This window comes from Ailuropoda melanoleuca, chromosome X (genome assembly GCF_002007445.2).
Source record: "Ailuropoda melanoleuca isolate Jingjing chromosome X, ASM200744v2, whole genome shotgun sequence".
Lineage (NCBI taxonomy): Eukaryota > Metazoa > Chordata > Mammalia > Carnivora > Ursidae > Ailuropoda > Ailuropoda melanoleuca.
The window spans coordinates 54,630,698-54,645,279 of record NC_048238.1 but is presented as its reverse complement, the minus strand read 5'-3'; the positions used below and the strand labels follow the sequence as shown (position 1 = coordinate 54,645,279).

Sequence of the window (14,582 nt, the reverse complement as noted above, 5' to 3'; positions counted from 1 at the left end):
TTGACTTCTCAGAAAGTCGGCTTCCTGCTCCTAGAGAGAGTACCTGCTGCCCCCAGGCCCACTCTGCCCCCCCCCCAAGGAAAAGTCTGGAAAGTGAGTGGCACCAGAGCCCCAAGATGGAGGCATGAAGGATGCAGAAGTTGAGCCAGAGTCCTTGTGCACCCCCAACCCACCCACCCATGCCAGCCTCTCCTGTGGAAGGAGAGGGATGTGGAGGGGAGTATGGAAGAGTAATTAGGAGTCTCTAATGTGCATTTCCCTGGGAATACACAACATTGTCTACTGGATTCCTCTGTGTCTTAAAATGGAGGTAAAACTCCAAAATGAACCCTCCTGTGCCTTACTCCCTCGGTCCTCTTATTATTCAATAGAATTATCACCACTGAGAGCTAATTTCCTGGTCCTTGCTTGATGTCCAGAAGCCCTCAAGGGGTCTTTGTCTGGGCTGGTTTGGAAGGGGGTCAAAACTACTTTACTCATTTTAAAGTAGCTGTTTTCACGTACCCTCTCCCTGACAGCATATATTTCCCCAAGTCTCTCATCCTTCTACATATGGCTTATTTTTAGGACTTATATCACTTGCCCAATATCGAAACCATGCCAAGTCAGATGGTCCCAAAAGGCTAGCCTAATTTCCCAGGATATTTGCATGACTCTCTACTTAGGAGCCTATCTCTGCAAAGAAGACCACTATCCACACCCACCTATAAGGGCTTCCTGTTCTCTAACAAGAACAGGTGGAACAGATCTTGGGCCCTCTGGGCTCATATCCTTTCTCTGTCATTTATTTGCTCATAAGTTTAGCTAGTTATTCTTTGGGCTTCAGTTTCTTCATCTGTACAATTGTGTTAATAATAATTATTCCTCAAGGATAATATGAGGCCAGAAAAATGAGTCAACAAATTTAAATTGGTTGGTCCAAAGTAGATGTTCAATAAATGTCCATGTAAGGGATTCCCATAACAATCTTCCTACTGTTTGGGTCTAAGACCTTGCCTCAGGCTTAGATTGACTCCCCATGTTAGTTTTCTTTGTTGTAGGCACCAGTGCCTCAGCTATATTCTTTCCTTCTCCCTTATGTCATGTTCCATTATTTTACGCTCTTCCAGATCCCTAGTACCAGTTAAATAGTCACATTTTCTACCACATGACTCCACTTGTTTTCCCTCCCCCACCAGTTAAATTTTTGTGGTGAGGGAGAAAGAAAGACCTTTCTAAGGGCATAAACTGGCCAGTATGGCCTGCCTTGAAAGAATGAACTGGGTGAATCACATACTTTATTTCTTAAACATAAAATATAAAACAAAAAGCTACAATAACAGAGAACAGTGAATTATTATAGCTAAAATGTCATGAGGTATAGGTGGGACTGGAGAAGTCATGATAGGCCATGTTCAGGGAGATTTGTGAGTAATAATGACTAATTAGAGGTAGTCACATAGTGGTAGGGTGGAAAGAAGAGTCATTTACTCACTAGAATGAAGACTCTAAACTCTTACTGAAATTCTCTAGGGCTAACTTGAAGCCAAAACTATCCCCCACTCTAATCTTGGTGAATTCCATTCCTGTTAGTATTTATTCTTGGATTTATGTACTACTCCTTCCACCCTGTTGCTCTACTCATAGCCTTAGAATAAATTTCACTTTATCTGAGTTAGTGTGCGTGGGTTTCTTACAAACAATTGAGCCTGAGTAGACCCTCTGTTTTTTCTTGAATTTCTCATGAATAGAATATTTTGCCCTGGGATAAAATGACCAAATATAAAAATGAATTTCATTGGGGCGCCTGGGTGGCACAGCGGTTAAGCGTCTGCCTTCGGCTCAGGGCGTGATCCCAGCGTTGTGGGATCGAGCCCCACATCAGGCTCCTCCTCTATGAGCCTGCTTCTTCCTCTCCCACTCCCCCTGCTTGTATTCCCTCTCTCGCTGGCTGTCTCTATCTCTGTCAAATAAATAAATAAAATCTTTAAAAAAAATGAATTTCATTTACACTTAAATGTGTACCAAATAATGATAGACATTAGTCAGAAGCACAATTGTAATGTCTCTATAAATATTCTGCCTGGAAACAGGGACGGAGAGAAAGGGAGACCTCCAATAGAATGCAGGATCATTTGATATAGGTTGAAGGGCTATAGTGGCAATTACAAAGGCACTCATCCAAATCATGTTGATATAAGTACAGGGGTGGGAGTGTAGTCTTGCCAAAAAGAATCAGGAAAGCCAAATCACTGCCTTGAAAGCTCTTGGCTGTGGTAGTTATATCCACACAACATGGGGTTACCTGTCTGGTTTGGCTGACCTCCAGATGAGTCAACTGGTTCCTGACTTAGTGCTTTTAGAATGCTCCAGTTTGTCTCTAGGGCTTTCTACCTCATTTTTCTTCTATCCTCTCACCTTGCCCCTTCACATTCTTTCCTCCTATTTCCCTGACTTGGACTTCCTGTTTTATCTGGTTGATTACTCTTTAGCTCTTGTTATATTTCTGCCCTCCATGAAAAGCAAGCCTATGGCCCAGAAAGAAGTTTGCCTAACATAACAACTTAACTTTGGGAGAACTGACCCAGAGTTCTCTTCTCTGTCCTTTCTGAGATTCCTGGCTGAGATCCTATAGATTGTCCAATAAATGTGTTTCATTCCTCTACAAATCTGATGTCTATATTCCTCTGGAACTCTCCCTCCTTCCACTTTCCCTGCAACAAACTCCCATCCCACTGTAAATATGTATATAAATTATCTACTGCTCAGACTGGAAATAAATGCAGCTACTTTGCTGGCGCTGACTTGTGACTTGGCTCTGGCTCAACCCCTTGGGTACTGGCAAGAGTAACTAATTTATCTACAACATGTCAGCCAGTGGAAAGAAAGGGCCTAGAGAATAAACTGAAACATGGAGGATAGAGGGTGTTCTTAAACTTTATTCCAGAAACAGTGCTAAAAGACAAATTAAAAGAAAATTTGTTTGGAAACTTAGGCATGGTGATCAATCTGATTAAAGTCTCTATACCAAGATTCTTCAGTTACAAGTAACAGAAACCAATTTAAGCTACTTTCATCAAAATAGGGAAACTTATTATAAGGAGTTAGGGGTGTATCACAAAACTCAAGGTCAAGAATGTTATTGGATTTCAGAAATGGACCAGAACAGGCAACTGCAAAGTCTTCGGAAACTTAGACAATAGACAATATCATTTATCCTTCTCTTTATAATGTTTCTTTTTGTTCTCTCTCTGATGAGCAGCTTCCACAACCCCACAGAAAGCACAGGAAATATGACTTCCCCACAGAGCCATGGTATTATTGTTTACTTTCTAAGGTTGAACCACAGGGGAGAACCAATCCACTTCCATTTCTCTCCTCTCTCTCTCTCTCTCTTTCACACACACACACACACACACACACACAACTTAAAATTTCTGTAAGAGCTTCTAAATAGTCAGGGTCTCATCCTTAGGCCAATCAACTTAGGCCTGGGATTGAAACAACATTTACAAATGACATGTATTGCCAGGATCCCACCATTATAAGAAAGAAACTAGAAAGAGGGGGGAAATTTAAGGAGTCATATGACCTGCACAGATACACCAAAAGGGATTCACCACAATGGCCAAGCAGGTTTTTTCTTAGTTTTTATTAAAATTCTAGTTAGTAAAATAGCAACAATAGTAATTAAAATAAAATAAAATAAAATAAAATAAAACAAAATAAAATAAAATTCCAGTTAACACAGTGTAATATTAGTTTCAGGTGTACACTTCCTTACAACACCCAGTGCTCATCACAATAAGTACACTCCTTAATCCCCATCACCTATTTCACCCATGCTCCCACCCCCACCTGCCTTCCCTCTGGTAATAATCAGTTTTCTATAGCTAAGACTCTGTTTTCTTGGTTTGAAGCACTCACATTTTTCCCCTTTGCTAGTTTGTTTTGTTTCTTTCTTAAATTCCATGTATGAGTGAAATCAGATGATATTTGCCTTTCTCTGACTGATTTATTTGCTTAGCATTATATTCCCTAGCTCCATCCATGTCATTGCAATGACAAGATTTCATCTTTTTTATGGCTCAGTAACATTCCTTGTGTGTGTGTGGTGTGTGTACATCACATCTTCTTTAGCCATTAATCAGTCGATGGTGGACACTTGGGCTGTTTCCATAATTTGGCTATTGTAGATAATGCTGCTATAAACATCAGAGTACATGTATCCCTTTGAATTAGTATTTTTGTATTCTTTGGGTAAATACCTAGTAGTGGAATTGCTAGATCATAAGGTAGTTCTACGTTTAACACTTTGAGGAACCTCCACACTGTTTTCCAGAGTGGCTTCACCAGTTTGGATTCCCACCAACAGTGCATGAGGGCTCTACTTTCTCCACATCCTTGTCAGCACCTGTTGTTCCTTGTGTTGTTGATTTTAGCCATTCTCACAGGTGTGTGTTGATATTTCATTGTAGTTTTAAATTGTATTTCCCTGATGTTAAGTGATGTTGAACATCTTTTCATGTGTCTGTTAACCATTTGTATGTCTTCTTTGGAGAAATGTCTATTCATGATTTCTGCCCATTTTTAATTGGATTATTCATTTTTGGGTGTTGAGTTTTGTAAGTTCTTTATAGATTTTGGATAGTAACCCTTTATCAGATATGTTATTAACAAATCTCTTCTCCCATTCCATAGGTTGCCTTTCAGTTTTGTGGATTATTTCCTTTGCCGTGAAGATTTTTATATTGATATAGTCCCAAATAGTTTATTTCAGCTTTTCTTTCCCTTGCCTCAGGAGACATACCTAGAAAAAAGTTGCTATGTCAGATGTCAAAGAGGTTACTGTGTTCTCCTCTAGGATTTTAATGGTTTCCTGTTTCAAGTTTAGGTCTTCAATCCATTTTGAATTTTTTGTGTGCATGGTGTAAGAGAGTGGTCCAGTTTTATTCTTTCACATGTTGCTGTCCAGTTTTCCCCCACACCATTTGTTGACGAGACTGTCTTTTTCCCATTGGATATTCATTCCTGCTTTGTTGAATGTTGATGACCATATAGTTGTGGGTTCATTTCTGGGTTTTCTATTCTGTTCCATTGATCTATGTGTCTATTTTTGTGCCTGTACCAGACTGTTTTGATCACTACAGCTTTGTGATATAACTTGAAGTCCAGAATTGATGCCTCCAGCTTTGCTTTTCTCTTTTCAAGATTGCTTTGGTTATTTGGGGTCTTTTGTAGTTCCATACAAATTTTAGGATTGTTTGTTCTAGCTCTGTGAGAAATGTTGTTAGTATTTTGATAGGGATTATATTAAATGTGTAGATTGCTTTGGGTAGTATAGACATTTTAACAATATTTGTTCTTCCAATTCATGAGCATGGAATGTCTTTCTATTTCTTTGTGTCATCTTCAAATTCTTTCATTAGTGTTTTATAGTTTTCAGAGTACAGGTCTTTCACCTCTTTGGTTAGGTTTACTCCTAGGTATGGCAAAGCAGTTATATTTCAGAACCATAGGGTATACATCTGAGAACAAGGCCCAAGGGGCTCCGTTTCCCTAGAAATTTCTCTCAGCTTTCCCCCAAGAGTCCCCTAAGAGTGAAGAAGACAGATCTAAACACAAGAGGAAGTTAAAGTATTGAAATAAAGTGACTAATAGCCTGCTTAGTGGGTCAAGTCAAATCAAAATGTGACTAGGCCTGTCAATAGAAACCATCATTAAAAAATGTTAGTTAGTCCTTAAGCATCTGGCTTCAGCTCAGGTCATGATCCCAGGGTCCTGGGATTGAGCCCCGCATCAGGCTCCCTGCTTGGTGGGAAGCCTGCTTCTCCCTCTCACACTCCCCTTGCTTGTGTTCCCTCTCTCGCTGTCTCTCTGTGTCAAATAAATAAATAAATTTTTTTAAAAAAAAATGTTAGCTATTACTGTAATCAGAAGAGGCTGGTTGCAGTGGGACTCTGAGCAAAAGAGATAGACTAATCTTCGCAGATAGTTCCTTCAAAGCCACAAAGGAGCCACTCCATAGTGGAATATACCTCAATAGGAACCAAGATTTGGGTCTGCCACATACAGCACTCTCCTCCCTGCTGTAGAGCTAATCAACACCAACACTGACAAATTCTTGGGTTTGGGTCCTACTTTTAAAGATACTATATAAACTTCTCTTTTGTTATGACAACACAACAACAATTACCTCATTCTTGTTACAGCTGAACCCAAGACAACACCCTCCACCCCAATGAATCCCATTCTGAAGTAATTTCTACTTCAGAATCAGCCTAACTGAACTTGTAAGGCTTCTGGTATCCTTGATTATGTTTAAAAGATATGTAGCATACTTTATGGAAATGTGGGAAACACTCAAATAACAATATTGTAAGCACACACTCTCTCCAGGTGGCTACTTTTTGCTAATCTCTCTCTCCTGTTCATTATTTTTTTTTAAGTTTAGAACCACTTATTAAGTGATCTCGGCTGTTGTAGCTGCTGCTTGTCAGCCGGCTCTTAAATTGCAAGACACCTGGGTGGTGCAGTTGTTTAGGCATTGGACTCTTAGTTTCTGCTCAGGCTGTGATCTCAGGGTCATGAGATCAAGCCCCGCCTTGGGCTCCACGCCCAGCGCTGTGTCTGCTTAAGTTTCTCTCTACTCCCTCTGCCCCTCATAATTTTGTGCTTGCTCTGTCTCTCAAATAAATAAATAAATCTTAAAAAAAAACATAAAATGCTTTTCCAATTTCTCTCGTCCAGGACAGGAGGATCTTCCAGGTAGCATGCCAACAGAACAAAAGACTCCGATGATGCCAGCTTCAATGATGGTGCCATCCAGAGAGGGAGAAGGTCATGGCACATTCAACCACGGCTTACAGAGGTTTTGAAAAAGGACCCTTTAGGGGCTCAGCCTGCCTGGCATTTTAATGCTGTCAGTATGAGTTTTGTACTCTATAATGGTGTTGGGACATAGGTTAAGCACTTGCCAAAGCATAACCTGGATTTGGACTGTGGTTGTTTGATCACTGGCAGTCTTATTCCATATTAAAATAATGTCCTCCTGAAACTGGACAGAGACCACAACACCACAGATCTCCTCCCCAACCATGAACTGTTCCTCCAACATGTCCAGGATAAGATTCTCATAGCAATGAGATGCCAAGGCTTTCTGGAGCCAAATAATCCACTTGCCACCATTTTTATTTGCATCATCTTCCCATATGGGTTTAATTCCTTCTTTGAAGAGTTGGAAGTCACTGTGGCCTGTCAGGTCCCCAAGACCTACCATGTGGCTGTAAAATCTCCAGAACTGCTCTGCAGAGGCAAATGTGCCAATCTGTTTGATATTTTATTCATAGCTTTGTGAGCTGGTGGGATGGCTGGGGGTTCTTCTGGAGTATCAGAAAGTATAATTGTACTGAAGGAGATGCTCTGCTGGTCCAGGAACAACAGCCTTCCTCTTACTGCTGTCCTGACTCTTGTCTCATTCTGTTTTTTCCTTCTTACTTTCTTTCTGTGTGCTGTTTTCTTCATTTTGATCATGCTCCCCACTGTCATAATCTTTCAATGCATTGAAGTTGTTGTTCATCCTCTCACCACTGCTGTCGCTACTGCCTCACAGAGTGACTTCTGCTCTGCTGGGCCCTCGCCTGTTAATTCTTGATAATTTCAGGTTGAGAGGCATTTTCTGTCTTTGTCTCCAAATACTCCCTTTTGGGGGCATGTGACCTCCTCTGGGTTGTGGGGTCACATCATACACGGAGGAAATAAGAATATGAATAATGGGGTGAATCCATCTACTACTCCACTCAGCAAATCTAAGTCTTGGAGTGAAGGAGAGTTGAGAGACTTGAATTTGCTCTTCACTTAGGTGATCTCAGTTTCTGTGTGCTTCTCACACTTTAAGTATGCCACCACCTTGAGTGTGTTCTATTGTTTAAACATCTGTTTTTCATTCAGTGGGGACCCTAAATACAAGCCACCTACTTAATCTGGTGCTCAATTGAAGGAACAGGGATCTGTTCCAATCCTGGCCTTATTGATAGATATTATGTAATTCTTTCACGTGGAACTTTCACAAATGACTTTCAAGGATAATTTTTACTACATGTAATTTTCCCTTAAATGTTTAATCCCCTTGAAAACTTCGGTGTAAACTGCAATTTCACTGCACTAACTAGAGTCTACTGGTTGAGGAAAATGTCTTTTGTTCCCCGCCAAAGTATGTGTTTCAGACAAGCCACTAAAAAGGAAGTATATCATAGAAAAATAAAAGGCTTGGTCATGGACGCCAATCCTCTGAGCACTTGGCCAATGGTAGTGAAACTGCACAGTTGGTGCTTGGAGACAGGAATTGGAGATGGACATTGTATCCTCACATCCCACCATACAACCCAAGATTGTTCTCTGCTAGTAGAAAAAAAGTGTATGGGAAAAATCACGAATAAGGTAGTATATTTTCAAAGCAAAACCCAGGAAAAAGGTATGGTTAAGGTATGTATGGGATGAGGAATGGGGAATAAGGTAAGTTGAGTTAAAAAAGCATTGATTGGGAGGGAATAAGATCCTAAACATTGGAGTGGAGACCCATGGGAAAATTCCAGTGAAGCTGGAGATGTCATAGGCCTAAATTCTATTGAGTTTTCTTTGCCAAAATTTCCACCCTTGCCTGAGAAGGTTAACTATGCTTTGTCCCCCAAAAAATTTGTAATGGCCTCTCTTAAGGTAGTTTCCTTGCAAAGCACTGCTGACTTTCCTCGGGATCTACCCTGCAGCTCTTCTTTGCTCCTAGACATATGCCTGGGCTCAAGTCCCAGCAAACCTTGAAGGGTAATCCACTAGAAGGCGTGCTATACACCAAAGCAGGTGCATGATTTTTTTCCAATTTATACAGACAGAAATATGGAGAATATGTGTGGGAATGGAGGTGAGTAATGGTGGAAGGAATACAAAGTTAAATCAGGCCAAATTGATTGATATGAGCCCACGCTAAGCAAAGGTTATGGATTCAATGATTTAGTTCAAGTTGTTCGAAAGCACTCTAACAGTATGGTTGGTTGGGTAGCTGAAAATGGACCGAAAGGTGACCTATACTGAGTGAAGTCGAAATGCCAGAATGGCCCTGTTATTCTATCAACTATTTCTCTATTCAAAAGCTTGGGAAGATTGGAATGTTAGAATGGATTTATCATTTAAGTTCTGCTCACCTACCCTGGAGGATCAACTTTTCACCATGACTGTGAATAATAAATTTGTGAGGGTAATCCCAGCATCTTTGAAGAACTCTGTGGTCAATTTCCTGTAGGTCAAAAATTATAGTGTGAATTTCCACAACTGAACTAGAATATTTAAATGCAATGAGGATAATTGTATCCCAGGGTTGCAGGAGCGAAATAGTGAAACTTAATTACCAAAGACAAGGTGAACTTGCTGTAATAGACAGTAGAGTCAAAGCAATATCAGAATAGTCTAATTTGTAGAGACCTGTGGCATTTTTTAGTTGATTATCACATCCCTGGAAAAGAAATAAATCAGCAATCTACTAAATTCTTACTTGATCTGGGTAGATAGGAGAGTTCTAATTTGAGTGAACTATGTCTAACGTGAATCGCCAAAAGAAAGACTCATTGTCTTTCAATCAATTCCCGGACTTGAGCCAGTTGACAGACCCAGAACCCTTTGAATGAAGAGAGGCATGTGATTTTTTAAGAAAGGACCCTGCTATACCGCCAGAAGTTTTTATTGTTAATTTTTCTCCCAACCCTCCTTAAAAGAACTTACGGGCACTGACCAGGTGATTACGCATTGGGGGAAAAATAGTCAAACATTTGGAGGATTACTGGACAATGTCTCTGAACTGGCACTAATTCAAGGAGACCTTAACCATCACTGTGGCCCACAAGTCAGAGCAGGAGCTTATGGGTGTCAGGTGACCAATGTACTTTTAGCTTGGGTTCATCTCACAATGGGTCCAGTGGGTTTTCAATGCCATGGTTATTTCTCCAAGTGAAAGCCACTAGAAATGCCTCTACCTAGGAAAATAGTAAACCAACAGCAATACCACATTCCTGGAGAGATGGCAAAAATTAGTACCACCATCAGGGACTTCAAAGACACAGGGGTGGTGATTCCTACCACTTCCACTTCCTCATTCAACTTACCTATTTAGGCTGTGCAGAAAACAGATGGAACTTGGAAAATTACAGAGAATTATTGTGAAGTTAACCAGATGATGATTCCAATTGCACCTACTGTTCCATGTGTGGTTTTGTTGCTTGGGCAATTAACACGTCTTCTGGTACCTGGTATGCAGCTATTGATCTGGCATATTAATTCTCCAGCCCTATGTCATAATTTAGTCTACAGTGACTTTGATAACCTTTCCCTTCCACAAGACATCACACTAGTTCATTACATTGATGACATTATGCTGATGGGATCTGGTGAGCAGAAAGTAGCAACCACTCTAGACATATTGGTAAGACACATCAGAGAGTGGGAAATGAATCTGATGAAAATTCAGGGGACTTGCACTTCAGTAAAATTTTTAGGTGTTCAGTGACATGGAGCATATTGAGATATCATTTCCAAGGCAAAGCATAAGTTACTGTATCTGGCCCCTACTGCATCCAAAAAGGAGGAACAATGCCTAATGGGCCTGGGCCTCTTTGGAATTAAAAGCAACATATTTCTCATTTGAGTATGCTGCTCTGACCCACTTACTAAGTAACCCGAAAAACTGTAAGCTTTGAGTGGGGTCTAGAACAAGAGAAGGCTCTACAACAGATTCAGGCTGCCATGAAAGCTGCTTTGTTACTTGAGCCATATAATCCAACTAATCTGCTGGTGCTTGAAGTGGCAGTGGCAGTTTGGAGACTTTGGGAGGCCCCTAGAGCTGAATAGCATTGTTGGCCCTTAAGACTTTAAAGAAATACCCTAACATCCTCTGTGAGTACTTTCCTTTTGAGAAACAGATTTTGGCTTTCCATTGGGCCATACTTAACCACAGGCCACCAAATAACCATGAAACCTAAGCTGCCCATCATGAACTGCCCCACCAAGCCATAAATTTGGCCATGTTCGGCAGCATTCCATTATCAAAGAGAAGTGGTATATACAAGATTGGGATCAAGCATGCCCTGAAAGCACAAGTAACTTACATGAGAATGTAGCCCAAATGCCACAAATCCATATATTCATGGGCCATGGCCAATGGTTTAGTTACATGGTCAAAGACTTGGAGGAAACATGATTGGAAAACTGGTGACAAGGAGTCACAAGAACTGTTATGTGGATAGACCTCTCTGAATGGGCAAAGAATGTAAGATATTATGCCCCCAAGTAATGCACTCAAAAGGTAACTTCAGCAGCGGAAGATTTAATAACCATATAGATAGAATGGTCCTTTTTGTGGATATCCCTTAGAGCATTTCTTTTTTTTTTATAAGATTTTATTTATTTGTTTGACAGAGACAGTGAGAGAGGGAACACAAGCAAGGGGAGTGGGAGAGGGAGAAGCAGGCTTCCCACCAAGCAGGGAGCCTGATGTGGGGCTTAATCCCAGGACCCTGGGATCATGACCTGAGCCGAAGGCAGACGCTTAATGGCTGAGCCACCCAGGTACCTCTAGAGCATTTCTTAGTAATATCATATCCTGTGGTTAAAGTCAATAAAAAACTCCAACAGCCCAGTTCAGGCAGGACTACTAATGGCCCAGACCCTTCAGGAATAAATGTTTGGGACACCCCACCAGGCAAAGAATTATAATCAACAAAGGGAAAAGGGAATATGGAATGGGTAGTAGAAGAAGGTACTTAGAAACACCAGGGCTTCAGAGGGGAGGGGGTGGGGGAATGGGATAGGCTGGTGATGGGTAGTAAGGAGGGCACGTATTGCAAGGTGCACTGGGTGTTATACGCAACTAATGAATCATGGAACTTTACATTGAAAACTAGGGACGTACTGTATGGTGACTAACAAAATATAATTAAAAAAAAAAACTGGTCACATGTTCAGCTATGAACATGTGACCAGTTACAGAAATAAGGAGTATGGTAGTTACGAGCATTTTTCCTTGGTAACCTACAGGTTAGCTTCACTATCAGGCTTCTCATTATCATCTATATCTGCTGTAAGAGGAGGTGTTTATGTTTTTAAAGGAGCTTCCAGAGGAGTAATATTGGGTGGTAATTTTCCTCAAATATTTCCCAAGTCTTTACTGATGATGGTTTTGGTGGGTATTGAAAATTTTGCAACAGCTATAAACAAGTAGTTTTCAATTTGGGTAAAGAATAGCCCATGCAAGGAGAGGTTAGATTTCTCTATGAGATAAAATATGTTTTTTATAAAAATTGCTTTAACATTCAACAGCTATGATTGTTTACTGTGAACGGCCAGCATTGCAATGGTAGAAACCCACTTCCATTGACTATTATATAAAACTCCACTTGCCTTTTAAGAGGTTAGGTTAGAGAATAATTTCCAAACTGATTCAATTTTCTGATTTTTTTACATGTATCTTGGCACAAGAAATATGTAGCATCTTGATAAAGTCCCACAAGTTCATTTTTTCTTTTGTTTCTCTTGCCTTTGAAGATGTCATGAAAAAAGTTGCTGTGGCCGATGTCAAAGAGGTTGCAGCCTATGTTCTCCTCTAGGATTTTGATGGATACCTGTCTCATAGCTGTCCAATTTTCCTACCACCATTTATTGCGGAGACTGACTTTTTTCCACTGGATGTGTTGTCCTGCTTTGTCAAAGATTAGTTGCCCAAAGAGCCGAGGGTCCATTTCTGGGTTCTCTATTCTGTTCCATTGGTCTATGTGTCTGTTTTTGTGCCAGCGTTGCCCAAAGAGCCGAGGGTCCATTTCTGGGTTCTCTATTCTGTTCCATTGGTCTATGTGTCTGTTTTTGTGCCAGCACCATGCTGTTTTGGTGATCATGGCTTTGTAGTATAGCTTGAAATCTGGCAACATGATGCCCCCAGCTTTGTTTTTCCTTTTCAACAATTCCTTGGCAAATTGGGGGTCCCTCCTACATTGTTGGTGGGAATGCAAGTTGGTACAGCCACTTTGGAAAACAGTGTGGAGGTCCCTACAAAAGTTAAGAATTGAGCTATCCTATGATCCAGCAATTGCACTACTGGGTGTTTACCCCAAAGATACAGACATAGTGAAGAGAAGGGCCATATGCACCCCAATGTTCATAGCAGCATTGTCCACAATAGCTAAATTGTGGAAGGAGCTGAGATGCCCTTCAACAGATGAATGGATTAAGAAGTTGTGGTCCATATATACAATGGAATATTACTCAGCCATCAAAAAGAATGATTACACAACATTTGCAGCAACATGGACAGGACTGGAGGAGATAATGCTAAGTGAAATAAGTCAAGCAGAGAAAGACAATTATCATATGGTTTCACTCATTTATGGAACATAAGAAATAGGAAGATTGGTAGGAGAAGGAAGGGAAGAATGAAGGGGGGGTAAACAGAAGGGGGAATGAACCATGAGAGACTGTGGACTCTGGGAAACAAACTAAGGGCTTCAGAGGGGAGGGGTGTGGGGGATTGTGATAGGCCAGTGATGGGTAATAAGGAGGGCACATATTGCATGGTGCACTGGGTGTTATACACAAATAATGAATCATGGAACATTGCATCAAAAACCAGGGATGTACTGTATGGTGACTAATATGGCAAAATAAAAATTATATATATATAAAAAGAAATATGTAGTATACATTGCCCTCCTTGTATATATGATTAGTGGGGCCAGGGAAGGTTTATTAGGGTTCTACAGAAAAACAGAACCTATAGGGTGTGTGTGGGGGGGGGAGTGGTATTTATTTTAAAGAATTTGTTCAGGGGCACCTGGGTGGCTCAGTTTTTTGAGGGTGAGACTCTTGATTTCAGCTCATAATCTCAGGGTTATGGGATTGAGCCCCACCTCGGGCCTCCACACTCAGCGCAGAGTCTGCTTGTCCCTCTCCCTCTGCTCTTCCTCTCTCTCTCAAATAAATAAATAAATAAATAAATAAATAAATAAATAAAGTCTTTGAAAAAAAAAGAATGATTCACTTATTTGTAGAGGGTTGGCAAATCAAAAATCCAATAGAGAAAGATGGAAGGCTGGAGACTCAGGGAAGAGTTGCAGCTTGAGTCCAAAGACAATCTGCTAGCAGAATTCTTTCTTGCTCAGGGGAGGTTGGTCTTTGTTGTATTATGGCCTTCAACTAATTGGATGTGGCCCACCCACATTAAGGAGGGTAATCTGCTTTACTTAAATTCCACTAATTTAAATGTCAATCTCTTCTCAAAAATGCACCTGCAGAGAAACATGCAAAATAATGTTTGAGCAAATATCTGGGCACTGTGATCTAGACAAGTTGACACCTAAAATTAACCACCACAAAGAAGGTCTTGGTAAGAGGCCAATTTCTTTCCACCTCAATAAGTGGGACTTGTATTGGAGTAGGAGAGAGATCATTATAATTAATTTTATTTTTTTTTAAAGATTTTATTTATTTATTCGACAGAAGTAGAGACAGCCAGTGAGAGATGGAACACAAGCAGGGGGAGTGGGAGAGGAAGAAGCAGGCTCACAGCAGAG

The 14,582-nt window shown here is 40.6% G+C and overlaps 1 pseudogene; it reads right to left on the bottom strand.

Moving 5' to 3' along the window:
- Nucleotides 1-6,820: 6,820 nt before the first annotated feature.
- Nucleotides 6,821-7,558, bottom strand: LOC100473405 (annotated as a pseudogene).
- Nucleotides 7,559-14,582: the final 7,024 nt, after the last annotated feature.